This window comes from Triturus cristatus, chromosome 2_1 (genome assembly GCF_964204655.1).
Source record: "Triturus cristatus chromosome 2_1, aTriCri1.1, whole genome shotgun sequence".
Lineage (NCBI taxonomy): Eukaryota > Metazoa > Chordata > Amphibia > Caudata > Salamandridae > Triturus > Triturus cristatus.
In genome coordinates this window covers 907,175,282-907,194,581 of record NC_140581.1, presented here as the reverse complement: position 1 = coordinate 907,194,581, position 19,300 = coordinate 907,175,282, and the positions used below count along the sequence as shown (strand labels likewise).

The following is a 19,300-nucleotide window of genomic DNA, read 5'->3' as shown; positions in this document are numbered from 1 at the left end:
ACGGTATAACCTTGCTCACCTGGTCATAAAACGGACCCACAAGCTACTAAAAAAACGGTCCACACGCCCTGCCTATTTGCCCTATAGGCTAGTCTGACCCTGGGTTTCATTGTGTTGTCCTAGCTTATGTGTGCATGCTTCCAAAGGGTAAATTGTTTTTATAATTATTATTGTTAGTAGTAGTAGTAGTGATAGTTTAGACAGCAGTAGTGATGTTAATAATAATATGAATAATACTAATTTAATAAACAGTATAATAATAACAATTGTAATCATAGTAGCATTATAACAATAAAAAAAACGCAATGCAAATCCTGTGGACACACAATACCATTTCACAATACTTGAGTTAAGTTTAAGGAGAAGTTTAAGCTAAGGAAAAAATCAGTTAAGGGAAACCTAAATGGAGAATAGAATGTATGCATTTTCTGTGTAAGTAGAGTGAGGGTCGATTTGCTGCCCTTTTTTGGTTAAGCAGTTGTCTAGAGTAGTCTCACACACATAAAGTTCTATATTTCTGCAAATGATATTACGCATGCACGCTTTCTGAATTTGGTGAAAGGAAGCATGCTCTTTGAAGTAGTAAGAACTCCCAGCAGATTACTACCTAAGACCTCCCGATGTACACAACTTTGAAATAGAAATAATTTAATTCAGTTTAGGATGGACACAATATGAATAATATACCAGATTATGGTTTATTAATGCTACTCTTTAATGCTCCGTATCTGACTCTCATTTGCGTTGTTCCCGCAAGCGCCTTAGAACTTCCCTTCTTGCATTTTAAGTATGACACCAATTCTGAGTACTATCTCTGAGTACATTTTTGCTACTGATTGTCGATGCTGAGCACTCGGGGGCGGGGACTTCAGGGGGCGTCTGCCCTCAGTCAGTGACACTAACATTGGCCTGTGGAGCCTTGCAGAGGCGCCCTTGACTCAGCCTTGCCTGGGCTGCTCTGATACACCATGCCAGTCACACATACTTTATTTTGAAAGAATCTTTAAAAAGCACATTCATTTTTGGTGCTCTAACAGCAGTGCCTCCCCGCCTCTTGCAGTTGGGTCTTCCTGAACTGCATGCCACCATGCAGATGGTTCACAATGTTGCCTCATACCTCGTTGGCTGATTTGAGACATGGTGGGCAAGCAGCCCAGTGTTCTGAGTCTGTGAATTTCCATTGCATATGATCCGCCGCCTCAGCCATGGATGTAGCTTCCACTCGTGCAGCAGGTGCAGTGACACCAGGGTCCAGATGCTGGAGGGGCCCACTGAACTCTCATTATTGCTGTATTTTATGATTCAAACATCAGCCAAGGGGTCAACCTCCTTCTTTGCCCTAGGGACCATGACAAACTAGCTACGCTACTGGCCACAGCACCTTACTGGCTGTTGGGCTTTGCTCAAGGCATGACTGTGACTCTCCTACAGAAGTTCGCAGATATATCTGAGTGGAGAGTTGAAATGACAGAGGGCAGTCTGGCATTGACTGTCTCTTTCATGTGATAATCGTGATTTGTGATCTAACTCTTACAAAAGCCACCACAGTGCTAATATATATTACAAGTCTATCTCTATAGTAGTGTGGATGCTAATAAGATATTGTTCAATGTGGAGCAAGCCCGTCTTGATGGAGCTGATGACAGCTTCTGTACCATGTGCAGCAAAGCAAGTACAGTGGAGGTAATGATTGTAAAATCTGTATAACGCAACTTCCAGATGGCACTAAGTGATCTTCGTCCAGATAGTCCTGCAAGTCAATTGAACTCTGTGAGTTATACTATATAGAAAACAGAGCGTCATCAGTGGTGGAAGAGGGAGTTATCACCTGTTAAAGTAGGTGCTGGCCACCAAAGAAAATTTGAAGTTTCTAGTAGACATCTTTTTTACAAATTAAAAACTGCTGAAAATAAACACATTTTAATTTGACAAACCTATCTTTAAATACTTAGAATATAACTCCCAAAATTCTTCATGCTAAACTATCATCGTTCACCAATAAAACTAGAAATGCATATGGCCGTTTTCAATTTAACAGAACCTATTTTTCTACCATACACCTGTATCTTTCAATGTTTCTTCTCGTACTGTTTATATTGTTTATATTTATATTCTCATATTGTTTATATTGCGCTTGGCAACATTATGAAATCTTTCCCATCGACCAAAGCACGCTTAATTAAAATCATAGCAAACATTTCAATATAAAAATGCACAAGAATATAGAAAAACTGTAACATACCAGCTATAGAAAATACCACAAACAAGGAAAAAGAAAAAAGAAACCTTATAGCATGATTAAAATATAAAAAATTGCAGCAAAAACACCCATTCATACTAGCCACAGCGAAAGATCATGGGAGAGTTAAAACAAGTGCAAATAAAAGTACAACTGCATGTCAAAACCTACAAATAAAAGTACAAGTTCATCTCAAAACCTACAGAAAGGAAAAACCCTACATATACCATAGTTGAAGTGCAAAAGGTACCAGTACCAACTTACCATAGGGTTAATTAGGCTCTCAAGGAGAAGAGTTTGCCATACCAGTGCTTTAATACTTTCAAGTTGTAACTTTAATACTTTCAAAGCGTAACATTTTTAAGCATTGATGAAGCAATTTCCATGAACTTAATGAATCTTGCGGTCAATTGGCTCGAGCCACCTTTAAGACATTCAATTACAGCTGTGTTGCAGGCCCTGATGCTCAATTGCCTGAAAACTGGAAAGAGTTTTGACAGCTAAGTGAATATAGAAAAGGGCAAAAATAAAGTACATGTAAAAGTAATTTGTGATTAAAACCACAGCCCCTACATGAAGCGTCCTAGGAGCCAATCAGGCGACCGTACTTGTACACTTTGAGTTGTAATCAGCCGAATCACAAGTGCATTAGTTGTGACTTTACTTTAAAGTTTATAGGAAGTGATAAGTATGCTGGAAGAGTCATTGGTTGATAAGACAGTTTTCAGGGCAGCATACTTCTTGTTACTAATGACACTTAAGTCCTCCTGAGCTGATAAGAGCCTCGCTTGCTTCATCAGTAACTTCGAAAGACTTTTCGGAGGCAATGCAGGATTCAAGCGGTCTCTAGCGGCAAGTAGGGCAGTGGCCGCCTGGACAAGTTTGTTGGTATCTGATTTCGGATCCTGTATAATGTCCCAAGTGTCTTTTTGTCGATCCCTACTCTGCTATTTCAAACTTGGAGCACATAGATAGAAAGCTGGTGTGTTAGACATAGTTTTGACAAGCCGGATTACAGACAGGTTGCTTGAAAAAATGCCTGTAGCACTGACATTGAGCCCGGTCAATGCAGCTTATAATACGATTTAAGTAAACAGATACTCCATATGCCAGGATGGGGATCAATTTGCTTTCAATAACTTTGCAGATTGCTGTCAGGTCAGGACCAGAAAGATTTTGAATAAGGCGCTGGAAAGCAAAGGTTAGAGCCTTAGAAGATGGTGCCAAAGGCTCAATATGCGTAGTTGGAAGGTTGCGTTCGTTAATCCATACTCTTAGGTACCTGATGCTATGTGTTCTTTCAATCTTCATCAATAATTATCTAACATTTGGAATCTCTTACTACTGGCTGTTGACCACTAATTCCAGCACCATATTAACTATTCTGCTCTCCTTAGCACCTAGTTCAACACATCTGGTAACGTTATGGCAACAAGCAAACTCCTGAACCTTGCAGCATAACCATCAATCTTATCATGAGTTCATTCCAAACAACATACGTGTTGCCTGACGTACCACACGCAGACAAAGATTGAATGTTCAAAATCCAGCAGGTCCTACTCATTCTTTCATCTCTCTGAAGTCCAATGAGTATCAATACATTTTTTGATAATAACAAAATAAACCATTATTAAAATGATTTTGAGACCTCGATGATTGTACAATATTATTATTATCATTACTGTAATAATATTTAATATTGTAATTACTATTAGTGGTAGTAGTAGTAATAACAATATTATTATTATGATTACCTGGGGCATAAATTGTTTATCAAAACTCTAACCCTCACTCGCCTCAAAAAAACTGTAACTGCTTGCTTGTTTGGTCTCATCAGAGAAATACTGAAGCTGAAGTCGATACATACATTTCAAAATTATTTTTGCATGTTTTCCATGGCACACATGGTTTCATCAGGAGTGGAAGCCAGAGTGGTAGTGATACCGTGGTCTGAATTCTAGTTTTCTACCATTGCAAACACAAAAAGTGAAGGTGCACATTAAAAAACGTAAGAAACAAGCTGAAACAAAAGTAGTCACACTTGATTAGCACAGGTGTGCTCCTTAAATATTCCACCTACACTCAGTTGGTTATGTTGGATCTGGCTCAACCTTTCTAGGAGCTCTTTGCAGTCTGATGTATCCTTGATAAATCTATTGTGTGCCTCCTTCACAGTAATATTCCAGAGTCATCAGGGTCCACCCTTCACTGAGCTTTACTCATTAATAGTAGCAATGTTTGCATAAACACGTACCCACCCCCACATGACGTTGCTCCACACTTCTAAGCATGTGCTTGGTCACGAATGGCACACACAAGTGCTGCAGTCAAAAGTCTTCTGACCATTCAGCCTCCACTATTGCCCAGACTCTGTCCATTAACTTGTACTTACAGTAAGCTTTAGTTATAGACATCTCCATAGAAACTGTGCAAACTCCTCCATGAATCCTGAACACTGACTGTTGATAACCCTCACATCCTTAACAGAGGCAGTCACTAGCACCCCCAAAGCAACCTAGCTTGAGTTATTTGTTCTGGCTTCGCAGTTCATTGTTTCCTTCTAAGTTATCAAACAGCTGGGGATGTGAATGAAAGGTGAATATCTCATATTCAGACCTCCTTCAGGTAACTATGATAGCCATTAACCACGTTCATAGAATCACTGCTTTATCTAATCATATTATATTAGTGCATGTCTCCTCATCAATAGTGAATTGTAGTATATCTGTGGTATCATACAGGGGCATCTTCACCAAGTATTGTTTATCTGTGAGAACTATTACCGACTGCAGAGCAAGGGCTAAGCTCCCATGAAGTTAAATAACCCAGATCATATGAAGTAAAGAGTAGGTTTCAATGAGAAACCCTAGGCTTGCCCCTGATAACTTTGACTCAAGTAATTAGCTTACCTCAAAGAAAAATCCATGTAAAGTCAGTAAGCAGCACCAAAAATCATAAATAAATCAAGAAGCCAAGAAATCAAACAGTAAAATTCCCCAACGAATTTAGTAAAAATAAACAAATAAAAATATAACAACACTGTACAAGATAAAAATTGTTTGAAGGGATCAGGAGTTATGAATGTTTTCAAGCTGGTGTTAAAAAGCAGCTATAAGATTCAATGGAGAGCTAAAACAATGATCAGATTTATGGGTTTTGGGTAACCAGCTTTAGATGGTTCCGCAAAAGTCTATAGTTCATCCCAGAGAACTGTTTTACCTTGGGACTTAGCTCCTAGAAAGAAGTCAAAGGGGCATATTATCAAGAAATGGCGTTAAAATTATCGCCGCTTTAGCAGCAGAAAACTGTCGCTGAAGCGGCAATAATGAGCTTTATAATATGCCCTTGAGAATTCCAATAATAGCCCATGTTCTGGTGTCAACCTGTGCTTCTAGTGGAATTTTCAAGGGCATATTATCAAGCCCATTATTGCTGCTTTAGCGGCAGTTTTCTGCTGCTAAACCAGCGATCATTTTTAACGCCGTCCTTGATACTATGCCCCTGAATTTGTGGCCCTCAGTTTTGTTGGCAAAAGCCCTGAACAGGGGCAACTTTAAATATGCAGCTTCTGAGGTCACTTGGCCACTGGGATCATTTGCCCATTTTTTCCTGCTTACGCTCATGTTTACACTTAGTCTCAGTTCACGCACTGCTTCTGGAAAAGGCTGCATGAGAACATGTATGTCAAATTTTGGATTACCACAAAAACTCCAAGTGCAACAATGTTGAAAATTGTAATTGCCATAGTCCTGTCATCACCATGGCAACTTTGCCAACTTTGTGTGCTCTACTTTTCTTCGTTTGGACTATGTCAATTTTTTGGAAACTCAAAATCTTCAAGCTGCTGCTAAACAGGGCTTCGTGAGATAGTATTCCTTCTCTGCTAAGTACCACTTAAGCTTTGTTTTAGTTGAAAAAAAGCTGTATGTAGGCCAAGAAGGAAATCTTGCCTGCCAAGGCTCTGCCTTTTTCCAATAGCTTCATCAACATTCATCACCATGCGCCGGTGCTCCGGAGTTCAAACATTCAAGCATAGCCTTGTCAGGGTGCAGGATAGCTTCCTCCTGGTTACTCCAAAAACTCCCACACTGCCAGGGATAGATTCCAGGATAACAAGGTACATACTGTAGTGGAAGAAAGACTCAGCCACCCTCTGCAGCCAAACCTAGCCAAAATCAATTCCTGTATAGGCAGCTTGTTTTTCTACAAAGGTGTTAGGAGACTAGCTGCCTAATGCTTGAGAATCCCTTCCACAGTTTAGATATAAGAGAAGGCAGGATCCAAGGCCTCCTTTCCAAGGCAAACAGCAACAGATTTCTCCTTCTTCCTCCATCCCCTGTATATTCTAAAGTAACTGGAATGGGAGCCTTTGTTATACTAGTGACCTGCTAGCAGTATTCCCTGTACGATGTGCACCTGTGCACAATCGTACCCCAACTACCCCCAAGTGTGCAATCGCCGTGTTCCCTGTCGGGTACACGCCACTCCCCAGTGTGCAATCTCTGTTGGGAAGATTGCACACTTTACACATCATGTAAGAGACCTTTTGCAGCCACTGCTTTTAAAATGTGAGAGATGCGAAAAAAATATTGAAGGCTTGGAAGAGCACAGGGAGCAGTGCCGACAATCTTGGATGAAGGAGCATACCACAGTGGAAGAGGAGAGCACGAGCAGCAGGTTTTTATTCCTCTACCACAGCAGTGTATCAGGGTTAGATTAATGCATCTAAACACCATGCACTGATCACCATTGTTCAGCACTCATGGGCATGACGTGTGCCATGAGGATAATGTTTTGTTCCTGTGCTAAATCTCATCTGTATTCAAAAGACAAGCACTCTTACTGTACTTTATTTATTTAAAGGAGTCCTTTCTGACCCTTCCCCTAGCATGTTATGTCATGACGTGACCCACTGTGTCAGGATCATTAAGATTAGTCATTTTCTACTGCTTCTTCACCTGTGTATGCACTGCCTAAACCAGGTCTCTGCAATTGTGGCACTGCCTATTTATGACGCATGACTGCATTTAGCAATAAAAGAATGCAAGGAGGCAATGATTGGTAAGGCAATTACAGCATTGTGTTAGTCATTTATAAATTTGCAGTGCGCTGATCACTAATTGTTGATTTTGCATGCCAACCAACTATTGGATTCCTTTACCACCTCAGTCACTCAACACTCACATGCATGCAACTCAGCTTCCCATCACATCCGAAGTGCGAACCCTGACCTCGCGGCCCACAATCACTACCACTGAAATCAATGCTACCATGAAGATCATCCACTCAGGAGCCCCATCTGACCCTTGCCCACATCATGCCTTCACCAAAGGACTCCTACTGATCAGCGAAGAACTAACACGGATTCCCATCAACTCAATCAACTCAGCCACATTTCCAGACAACTAGAAACATGCCAACATCACGCCCTAGCTCAAGAAACCATCCACTGACCCAACCACGGTTTACAGCTACAGACCCATCTCCCTCCTACCATACCCAGCAAAGGACTCAATAAAACTAATCAACCAAAGCCTTACTGACCACTTTAAAAGGTCCTTGACACCACAAGTTTCAGATTCAGGCCCAACAACAGTACAGAAGCAGCACTCATCACCGCCACAGATGACATCTGCATGCTACTTGACAGAGGAGCATTGCCAGCCTTCATTCTCCGAGACCTCTCTGCAGTATTTGGCACGGTTTCAAGCCCCATCCTCATCAGACGCTGCATGAGAAAGTCATCCAAGGACCAGCTCTCCACTGGATCTGCTCCTTCCTAACAAATAGAACATAAGTTATTAGTCTGGCACTTTAATCCTTGAAAGCACCCTTACTCATCTATGGAGTGCCTCAAGGTTCATTACTCTGACCCTCCTTCTTCTGAACCACAATATACTCTGGCCAATATCATCTGCACACAAGACATAAACATCCTCTCCTACGAAGAGGATGCACAACTTATTCTCTCCATCTTGGACATGACCACCAACACAAGAAATAAGTTCACCACCTGCATGACTAAAGTCACTAACTGGATGAAAGACTACTGTCTCAAGCTTGACACCATCCAGACAGAAACAGAGATCTTCGGTAAGAGTGCTTTACCATCAAACTCCAACTGATGGCTGTCGAAACTCGGACCAAAACCCACATCTAGCACCCACGCCAGGAATCTCCGAATAATTTTCAACAGCAAAATTGGACATGACCGCACAAGCCAATCACATCATTTACTGTATCCTGTTTCCACACACTGAAGATGATATGGAAGATCTTCAAATGGCTCCCAAGCAACACTAGAAAAATTGTAATGCATGCCCTAGTCACCAGCAAGTTGAACACCCTATACTCTGTAATGCCCAAGCAACTCACTAGAAGACTACAAACCATCCAGAACTTGGCAAACAGACTTATACTCAACCTCCCACACAGAACTCACATCACACCACACCTCAGGAAGCTCCACTGGCTCCTGATACCCAAACACACTAATTACAAACTCCTCGCACAAACATTCAAAGCACTACTCAACTTATGCCCCACCTTCCTGAACAGTCACCTCTCCTTCCACCAATGACCCAGACACCTCTGCTCCGCAGGAGTCCTACTCACATACACCCCACACATACACAGAGCCAGATCAGGAGGAAAGGCATTGCCTTACATCAATCCTAAAGCATGGAACAGCCTCCCACTCCACATCAGAGCCTCCTTCTCCCTTCTTGAATTCCACAAGAAGCAGAAGACCTGGCTTTACAATTAACCAACCTACCATAGGCAGGGTTAAACACACACCAGTTCCGTGCCAGGATACCCTTGTGGGTGATAGTGCACTTTACAAGTACACATAACATAACATAGCTACCTCTCTCAGAACAGCTCCCCAGCAGTAGATGTCAAAGTCCCAACAACCACCTCTCATCACACAAAGGAGGCAGCTTATTGCAGCACTAAAATGCAAAGGGAGTCTCACTTCATGCAAGGGACTGGTCTTCATTTCCAGACGAGGTGCCCCTCACTCTAGATGATTTGACATTGCAGTTGGAGCTGCACAAAGGGACTGGAAGAATTTTTCCTCTCTGAGCTGAAGGGGGAGCTGGACTGTGAAAGGTAAAGAGAGCAGGTGAGACAGAAAAAGCCACGGTGTGTGACTCCGTAAAATACAAGGATGTCTGGCTTGCTAAGCAGATGGAAAAGAGCTAGTATTGCAAAAGCCCTTTTAGGGAAATTTGAAACAGCAACTTGAAGATGTGCATTATTCCAATACAGTCCTCCGATCTACCAACTGAACTATGGAAGGCTTAGTGGTCAAACCTTGCCACTGTGCTCTATGACATAAGAAGACACCATAATGGCTGCACAGCTATGCATCTTTCTTTTTCTCATGGACAGCAAAACAGATTGATAAACTTGCAAACTCACCAACAGATCATCTGCATCATTGGAGTCTATAGTAGTAGTAGTAAATATTAATTTATTAGTCTATAAAAACATAAACATCATTAAAAAGTACAATTCAAGGCACATAAATAGGATACAAATTGGGAGAAGAATAATCAATCATATGCAATTAATATATACAAGTGCAATTTGGCTAATTCTAGTGTTGCCAGCATGTGCGAGGTAGTGTGTAAAGTGCAATCCTGCGAATCTTGGACCAGATGCACGACCATTTCATTTTGCGAGTCGCAAATTGCAAAGTTTTGTGACTTGCAAAATGAAATATAAAACAGTGTCTCAGACAGTGTTTGAAATTACTAATAGGGTCGCTAAAGACCTACCTCATTAATATTAATGAGGTAGGTCGCAATTTGCGACACATTCGGAATTTCACATATCACAGGGATGTGGCCTGCTGGGGACAGCAGACTACTATGTCTGTGTTTGCTTTTTAAATAAAGTAAAGTTTTTTTTCCAAATGCAGCCCGTTTTCCTAAAAGGAAAACGAGATGCATTTAAAAGAAAAAAAAAGTTTTCTTTTCATTTTTTTAATGCAGCCAGTGGTTTGTGGGACCACTACCTGCCTTAAAAAATATTTTTGCATACATTCACAAAGGGGAACCCCTTCCCATTTTCCACTGGCTTACCACCTACTTGAAGTAGGTGGTAACTGCGATTGTTTTGCATATCAGTGCGACTCGGTATTAGGAAGGGACGCGTTGGCACGCCCATTCCTAATAGCGACTCACAAACCCTATTTTGCAAGTTGGTAATAGGTCACCGATTCGCAAAATGGGGTTTGTACATACCACAACCCTTTTTAGCGGTTGCAAACAGCCCGATTACCCTTTTGCGACCGTTAAAAGGGCCTTCTTTCTTTTTTAGTCAGTGTGCAGAGGACAAGATGAATAGCTCTAAATCTATCTGCCATCCCATAACTGCCTGTACTAAAAGAAAAAAGGCAGAGGCCTATACAATGTGCACAATTATGCAAGAAGAGCAATTTGGCTCGGTATAATGTTGCCAGCATGTGTGAGGTAGAGCATAAAGTGAAACTGTGCGGATCTCCTTTCTTATTCGTCAGCGGCCACTAATACAAAAATGGCAGGAGGCCTATACAATGAGCAAAATTATGGAAAAAGTGCAAAAAGTACTGATATTTGATATGTAGAGCTGGCGGTGGCCTATGCAGTGTGCAAATGTGCACAAAACATGCAAAAATGCTAATATTTGTTCATAAGAACATTTTGGGGAGTGTTGAGCAGATACCCAACCTGGCGGGATAGGAAACAACAACATTTCATAGTCCCTAGCAACCCACCATAATGTAAGTGCATTTCAAAAAGTTCTTATTAGGGGCCTTTTTTTCCATCTGTCTTGACCACCTCTTAAGTCCATAGATCTGCTTTGGCAAGTGATTTAAAAATGTCCAAGAACTATACCAATTGAATGTTAAGCATTGCATTCCTTGGATCTAATGACTCACTTAGAGCTGAACTACTGGACCAGATCCCTAGTGCATTGAATTCTTTTTTCAACATGCTTCTTCGCTGTAGGGCCAGAGCAGGGCAGATTAAAATGACAAGGTGCAACGTTTCACCTGCCTGATGACATAGGCGGCATTTCTGGTCTCCTCTTTGGCCACCTTCCTTCCACTATGGAAGAAAGTCTAAGGTTGGAATATTGCTAAATCTTAATATCAATAATCTCTGTTTAATCTTCAGGGGGTTAAGTGACCTCCAGGAGGGGAGACTCTCTTTGGGCATTGTAAGATTTCAGTACCAGCTGAAACCACGTATCTTTATCGTTTATCCAACTTTGCAATTTAACTGAATTATTTGCTGCTCTTCTGAAAGCTTGTCCAGATATATTAAGGTCCCATAGGTTGCCCAACTGGAGCATCTTGATGTTTTTTCAAGGTATTTTTTTATATTCACCCTTCCCTCTTTGGAGTTGATTGCAGACCAGACTAGATTAGCCAGTGTACCCTCGGCAGCTAACCGCAGTTTGTAGCAGCATTTAACAAATGCCGCAGGCCTGGCAAGTGACATTTTGGTCAGTGAGAATCCCAGCCTGACTTGGCTGGGCGATGCCGATGTGGGTAGCCGGAAGGCTTGTTCATAAGATCCTATCATGATTTATTCAAGGAAGCTGGCCTCTGCTCCTATCATTATTCCCGATCCATATGAGATGGTAGGTAACAGTTTAGCCTTCATTACTGCTACCAATGGTTTGAGATTGTGCCCCCGAATGGATCTTGCTAGCGTTGTAAAGGCATGGTTGAGTGCCTGCACTTTTCCCTTAATCGCCTCTCTTTGGGGTGCATGTGCGGCTCTTGCATCTTTCTTGACTCCTAAATACACTTATGCAGGTGTTTCATCAATTGTGTCTCCGCTAAGGTGCCATTTGCGTTGATTTAAAACGCAGTGATTAAGTGAGATGACTAGCTTCTTTTTACGATTTATTCCAGCTCATTGTCCTTTGCATGTGATCCAAGCAGGTCAGTTTATAGGTCTTAATAAAGCTAAAAAGACCCAAACACATAATGTATTTAATATTTTCCAAATAGTGATGTTAACGTTAAAACACCCTTTCGAGCAATAACGTGGTAACATACCTGTCACACAATTCTGTCTATTTACTCCCAGGAACATGTATTTGTTGTGCTTGATCCCATTGAAATAGGAAAGGTTGAAAGAGTATCGCTGTCTAAGTTTGTGAAAGGAAAGAGTCTGTTGTGAACTATGTGATGAATGTAGTTCTTTGTTGGCATTAGTTTGTTTTGGTTAATTTTACTTTTTCCTATATCTATGAATTTGGTTGGAGTATAAGGTGCACACATTTTATCACTGCATCACACCTGTTGTCACATATGTTCAAGAGTTTTACTGTGGTTATTGCTGGTGGATGTGAAGACATATAAACAAGGCTTAATGGTCTACTAACCCCTCAGGATCATTTATCAATAGGGCACTGAACAGACAGTGTAGTACCAGTACTGGAAGTGTGCAGCAACAGCAGTAGCAGGTGCTCCAACCCTGCAAACACTCATTTGTTTGTGCTCTTCATGACTGAGGATATCGTTCCTGTTGCAGTTAAGGCTCATGTACGTCATTTAGGGGTCACCAGGTACCTTGTGATCCTTGCCACTTCCTTTGTGACCCCTGGCCTCAGAGGTGGCAAACTCAGTATTGGAACACAGCAGCTGCTCGTCCAAATGGATGTTGGTTGGGACTGCTTTCTATCAATTTTTTATTACACTAATAGTAAACAGTATTAAAATATTGACTATTGGTATAATAACATTGGAGAACAATTAGCTGGAATAATGCCTTTGATGGCAGCTTTGGCAAGAAAATAATGTATGTTGTGTGTGTGCTTGTGGTTGAAAGTGTGTTTTTTAGAGAAAGTGTGTGTATGTCCGAAGCTGTGTGTATGTGTAAGTATGTGTGTGAGTCAAAGTGAAGGTCAAAGGGTGTGTCATGTCACTTCTGCCACCATTGGTATTTTAATGAATTTGACGCCCATGTTAAGGTCTGGTGATAATGGTTTGTTTGAAGTCTGTGCTCTGGACATTGTTCGTGTTTTATAAGTGGACAGCCAATGGGTTGTGTTGTCTTGTGTTTTAGAGTGTACTAGCACCCTAGAGAGTATCTTGGTGCTGAGCAGGTGTGTGTCTAGCTAAACTTAGGGACTAGTGGGAATACTCAAAAAGCCAGGTCATAAGCTTTTTGCAGAATTCAAGAAGGGAGAATGAGGCTCTTACATGTAGCAGCAGGCTGTTCCACGCTTTAGGAGCATACAGCTGAAAGCTTAATCACCGGATTAGGTTTTCCATGTGTGTGGGTTGTGTGTAAGTAGAAGTTCAGACAAGCAGAGATGTCTGGACAGTTTGTGAAAACAGATACAATTGATGAGGTATGTTGGGTCAGTGGTATGTAATGCTTGAATGTGTAGGTGAGGAGTCTGTATTGTGCTTGTCCACATATGGGAAGCCAGTGGAGCGCCTTCAGGTGTGGTGTGATTGAGTAAAGCGTGGGAAGTTCAGAGTGATTATGGATGCTGAGTGCTGAATGGTCTGAAGCCTTTTGGTCAGTTGTTTGTGGATCCCGACAGAGACAGTGTTCCCATAGCCCAGCTTGTTTGTGACAAGGGTGTGCATGATGGTGTTCTAGGTGCTGATTGGGAGCCATTGGAAAATCTTCCTCCGCATCTTCAGAGTATGGAAGCGTGAGGCAGTGACGGCGCTGACTTGGGCAATCATGTCAATTTTGCTATTCATGATGAAGTCGAGGTTCTTGGCGTAGGTGGTGTGGGTGGGTGTTGGTACTGGCTCTACTGGTCACCAGTTGGAGTCCAAAGGTGAAGTGGTGTCAAATATCACGATTTTGATCTTGTCAGTGTTCAGCTTCAGACAGTTGGTCTTCAACCAGTGGACAATTTCGGTCATACAAGCATTGAACTTGATCTGGGTAATGGGCATCTTGTCCATAGGGCAGAGAATGAGTTATGTGTAAGCCTGGGTTGTGACTCCTCTCCGTTCGCTGAGTTTTCCGCACTCCATACTTTGCGGAGCTCGCAGAGTTCCAAAAAACTCTGCTCCATGGAGCAGAGGTTTTTCCTCGCTTGTGCTTGCCAATGGTAAGTTGGCAAATGCGAGTGAGGAAATTCCAATGCTAGGTCACTTCTCTGCGAGATATGTCAAAGCGGGCGGTCGCGGATGGTCGCTACTGCTCACATTAAGAAACCTTCTGTTCGCGTTGAGTAAGCTGCCGCTTGAGTAGAATTTCTACTCAAGCAGCAGAAAGAAGCAGTGCCCTCTTGCACTGTGCAAGATGCCATTTGTGCTCATTTCACACTGCGGGACATATACCCAACACTAAAAATCAGTGCGAACAGTGTGAGGTAACCCACTCGGCCGCTCGTGGAACTCCACGTAGCTTGGCAGAGTTTTTTTGTCCGTCCGCAAACTCCGGCCAGGCTTCTGTGTCATCGGCGTAAGAGAGTACGTTGATGTGAGAGCGGATGATGCTGGCAAGACGGATCATGTATGTGTTTAAGATGGTCAGGCTTACCGATGATCCATGCGAAACTTTGCATATAAGGTTTATGTTGCCAAGCTGGCTGACTGGCTCCTTACAGTCAGGAATCAGCATCGGAGTGCATATCCTTGGATGCCGATGTTGTGTAGGCGTTAAATGAGGATGGGGTGGAAGACTGTGTCAAACACTGCAGAAAGGTCCAGGAGGATGAATGTAGCAATGTCGCCTCTGTCCAGAGTCATGCAAATGTCATCCACTGCAGTTTACATGCTGTGGTTCGGTGATAGAATTGACGAGTTGGTGGTCATTCAGTATTTGGTGAAGCGCCTGTTGATGTTTTCTCTATGATATTGGCCAGGAATGGTAGCACGGAGGTTGGTTGGTAGTAGGCAAGAGTTGAAGGGCCCATAGAGGGTTTCTTCAGCAATTGGAGGGCAGTTGCGTGCTTTAAAGTAATTGGGAAGGCCACAGAAGAGTGAGTCATTCAGAATGGATGTGAGCGTGGCACTGACGGGTTGCAGTCTTCCCGAGTAGTCATGGTGGCGGTAGGGGTCCAATGGTGCCCCTGAGTAGATGAACTTCATGGTGCAATGGTTCCATCTGGGGTGATGACTGGCTATGTAGTTAGTTTTGCTCGATGTGGCTGTTGTTGCACTTGAAACTGGACAAATTCCAGACTGTAATAGTGGTTTGGAAAGCGTAAACATAATTTCAGAACTCCTTCTCAAACACTGGATAGAGCGACGTGTTCATTATCTCCTTACCTCATGTCAACTCGTTTTTACCATTTTGTATTGAGATAGTTAACAATACCTCAGTTTGTTAGCATTATTGTTAATGTTGTCGCTGCCATTACCTTTGAGCATTTTGTTTTAGAGTCTCTCTTCATGCACTCTGTATGATCTGATGCTACAATCAGGGGCGTGGCTACCATTGATTGCTGTAATATGCTTTCTTATACGATCCCAACAGCAGTCAATGTGTCCATTTTCTTAGTTTGCTCCAGGGTTCCTGACATCCTTGCTACTCTACTGGCTGCTACCATTCTGCATACTGGTCTTACCAAAAATATGCATAAATTGCATAACCCTGAGCTAAGTGTCACTGCTAGCATTGATAGAAGTTTGTATTTTTGAGCCGGAAAGTGAATTTAAAATGATCATTATCATGAGTCATTGCCGCACAACTGCCTGAGCATGAGTAAACACTTAGTCTACATTTGGTTCATTTAGATTTTCTTTCTACCTAAAATAAGGTTTTCTATGTCTTTAATTTAAAAATGCATTTTCCTTTTTAAATGCAGTAAAATAGATTCTAGTGTGTAAAATCTCAGGACAGTACATACTACTGCAATTACAGGTGTTTTGAAAATACACCACACACACCCTGGTATCAATTGTATTTAAAGATATTCAAACCCTGCATCCATTATACATGTTGTTCAGGATTCTCCTGCATGGGAAAAGAACACTTTTACAAAAAAGGAAGGGTTCAGGCTGTTTTGCATTTTGAAAGATATCAGTATCAGTTACACTATCAGTTTTCAAGCCTGTGATCTGCAAGCTGCAGATCTCTGCAGTGTGCATTTTAACCATCTGAGCTACCTTACACATTTACTAAGACACAAGCATAGCTGTGTATGTGTGTACATTGTAGCTGAGGATACCCAAACTTTTAGGCTTAGAGGATCACCTAAATCTTTTGATTAAGTAGCTCCAAGTATTTTTCTTTAGTACATTGCACTGTGCATTTCTTGCTCAGCAAGGTGTGGCTTGCCATAAGATTAGCTGTGGTTCGCCCGCTGCCACACAGATCCTGTCATCTCATTATCAATCCATATAAAAAATAAAAAATAAACTGAGGTACATTTCATCATAAATTTCATAGGAAGATTTGCTTTTCCAAACATTGTGTAATTGTAGTTTTTTTAAACAACATGTGATACTTGTGCTGTGCATACTATGAACCAAGTTGCTTCCAGTTGTGTTATTGAGTAGAAATTGTGGGTGCTTGATTAGGATGGGACGTGATTGAGATCTCTAGAGTTGAGGCAGAATGCAGTGCCAGTTTCTCACAGTGACTGTCAGTGGGTCCTAGAGGTGTTTAGACTACTTGCACTATATCTTTGGTTCTCTTGTCAAGACTCCCACTGTCAGAATCTTGTTGCTTTTATAAAGGCACTGTACATACATAAGGCAACCTGCGCCTGGTCACCAACTGCATTCTTCATGTACTGCAGCATGGATTATCAAACTGCATCCATTTGGCAAGCAACTGTTTGCAAAAGGAAATGCTATGGCCTCAAACACTTTCATTCCGCTTATTCTGGGGTCAAATGTTGCCCTACTGTGCACCTTCCAGAAAAACAATCTTTAGCGGGGGCCTGTCTATAAAGGGAGGCACTGACTGTTCTCAACTGCGAAAGGGAGGCCATACCTGTTCCCAACTGCCAAAGGGAGTCTCCGCCCATTCCCAAAACAAGGCAACAGTCACCTTAGATGGGGCATGTCTATAGAGGGAGGCCTCACCTGTTCCCAACTACCAGTTGTCGAACCTCCCAGTCAGCAGTAGGATCTCTGCTTTGATGGTCTAGCATTTTCCATATCTTCATATGTCTTCTTGCACAAAGTGAGTTTTAAGGAAAGAGACGGTGCAAAGCTTTGCTTTAAGCGCTATAGGAAAGTGGTAAGTTCACCTATTATTTTTGATATTGTAGCCAACTTAAGCTCAACTGGAAGGCTAGCCACACCCGATAATGGGACAATCTTGCGCAGTTTGAAGTTAAGTATTTTTAGAATATCATCAGGATTTTAAACCAAAGAAAATCTTGTCAGAAAAATATTATTGCTCTGTGTGAAGTTAAAAACTTATTTGAGATATTCTCTTGGATTTCAAACTGAATAACTCTTGCCACCATTTGGTGTTTACACTATTGTTGGACTTGGCCCATTTCCCTGAATCTTTTCACTTTTGTGGGAAGCAACATATCATGTGAATACACACCTTTATCTCCTCCATGGTAGAGAAATGTATGGGCCATGTGTGGTGTGAGATGCCACAATACATGCTGTGCAATGGCGTGCGCAGACTGACTTTCATTATTTAAACATGTCACTTTTAAAATGGACGCCATTGCTGAGTGCTTGTGCCTGTCTGCAGAAGCTGGGTTGCCAGTCTAGTTGTTTGCTTCCCAGCAGCCCCAGCTTTTGGAGGGAAACCTAGTAGACAGGGTGCTGGACACTTCCCCTAGGCCAGTTAGAACCAGTTTCCCCAGACGCTTCTAGAAGCTTCTGGCACTGTCTGGTAGGTGGGGTGAGGGGCATATAAAAAGCGGAGCTGGGCTGCCATGTGCATGGACCTGAGAGAGAGGGGACCTGCTGCCAGGAGGTACCGCCACATGGGCCTGTGTGCTGGGCCCTGAGCTTATCTGCACCCCTCTGCTGTCCACAGGGCCAGGGAGAGCCATAGCTAGGGCACCACTGGACCAGGGGAAACCTCTGCCGGAGCATAGGCGGTTGGAGCTTGGAGGAGACTACACTACTGTGGCCAACTGAGCTGAGGCTCTGCTGTCCCCAAGAAAGCTGAGTAATCCTGCCTGCCTGTCTGACCTTGCCCAGTGTGAGGAAAACCAGGGAGACCAACTCCCGAGTGCCTGCTGCTCTGCAGACTAGCGCCTGAGGAAGAAGAGCGCTCTACTGGACTGGCCTGTGCTTCCTGCCTGCACCCTAGCGCCTTGTGGGACCCTGACTGCGTGCCCTGCATAAGGTGAGCACCATATTTGGTGGGCGCTGCGCTTGGAGTGACTGTATCCTGCCTGCTATCTAGCGCTTGGTGTGGGCGGCGCTATGTGCTGAGTGCTCAGGAGAAGAGGAGCACTACCTTTTGCCCCTAAAGCTGATGGGGCTGCCTAGCGCCTGTGAAGCGCTATACTTAATGACCCAGCAGCGCTGTGTAGCCAGGAAGAACTGCTTTTACTTAAAAGCGCCGCGGGACCAACCCCGCGTAATGGCGACGCTCTGTGCATTGTAAAAGTGGGAGGGTGCCCACCCTGCGTATGAGCTGCCTCCACACGTAAAAAAAGAAAATACGACGAGAGCCCACCCCGCGTATTGCCGCACTTCACTGAAGGAAGCGGGTGCTGACCCCGCATGCCAGCGCCTTAAGGAACAGACGCGAGGCCCACCCCGCTTCATGGTTAAAACGTAACGGGAGCCTACCCCATACGTGTGTCTAGGTGGGTGCCCACCACGCAAGTGTCCCATCACGCGGGTGCCTACCCCGCAAGTGTTTTCAGCTGAAGGCGGAAGCCTACCCCGCACTTCAAAACTGCCCCGGAATCACCACCGTAACCCGGGTTGCAGAGAAGAGCAGGGCCGCCGCGCTGCCCGCGGCGACCCGGCAGAAGTCGGGACCTCCGCCGAGCTAGCCGGAAGTGGGTGGGTGGGGGCTCTCCGTGAGCAGAGGAGAGCCCCGGGAAGGAGCGGGATCTTCATTGAAGCCCCGGTTCCCAGGAGGGGGCCCGGGTGAAGACGGGCGGAGCACTGCAGGTGGCTCTCATGTGCTGAGGAGAGCCCTG

General features: G+C 43.2%; 1 protein-coding gene across 1 annotated transcript in view; it reads right to left on the bottom strand.

The window, feature by feature from the left end:
- The window catches only part of LOC146866082 (uncharacterized), a 666,825-nt gene that overhangs the window by 229,505 nt on the left and 418,020 nt on the right, over nucleotides 1-19,300 (bottom strand). The gene's annotated exons all lie outside the window — the stretch shown is intronic.